The sequence below is a fragment of the Hypanus sabinus genome, unplaced genomic scaffold (genome assembly GCF_030144855.1).
Source record: "Hypanus sabinus isolate sHypSab1 unplaced genomic scaffold, sHypSab1.hap1 scaffold_193, whole genome shotgun sequence".
Lineage (NCBI taxonomy): Eukaryota > Metazoa > Chordata > Chondrichthyes > Myliobatiformes > Dasyatidae > Hypanus > Hypanus sabinus.
The window spans coordinates 30,504-31,062 of NW_026780025.1; positions in this window are offsets into that span (position 1 = coordinate 30,504).

Here is a 559-nt window from a genome sequence, read left to right on the forward strand (position 1 = left end):
AAATATCTCCTACACAGATGCATAGTTGTTCTGCACAGCTGTTAAAATACTAATATTTGCTCTGATTCCTTATTTCAGGTTCTTGTCACAGTCATAGAAATGTACAACACAGAAACAGACTTCTTGGCCCATCCAGTTTGTGTAGAACTATTTAAACTGTCGACTCCCATACACCTACCATCCAGGTACCTATACAAACCTCTTAAATGTTTAAATCGAGCTTGCATGTACCAGTTGGGTTGTTGGCTCGTTCCACACCCAGATGACCAACTGTGTGAAGGAGTTTCTCATCGTGTTCTCCTTAACGTTTCACCTTTCACCCTTAACCTATGGCCTCTAGTTGAAGTCCCACCCCATCTCAGTGGTAAAAGCCAGCTTGTATTTACCCTATCTATACCCCTCATAATTTTGGTATACTTTTATCAAATCTCCCCTCAATCTTCTCCGTTTCAAGGAATAAAGCACAGACCTGTTTAATCGCTCCTTATAACCCAAGTCCTCCAGACATGGAAACATCCTTCTGAATTTTCTCTCGACCTCTTTTACACCTTCCTGTAGA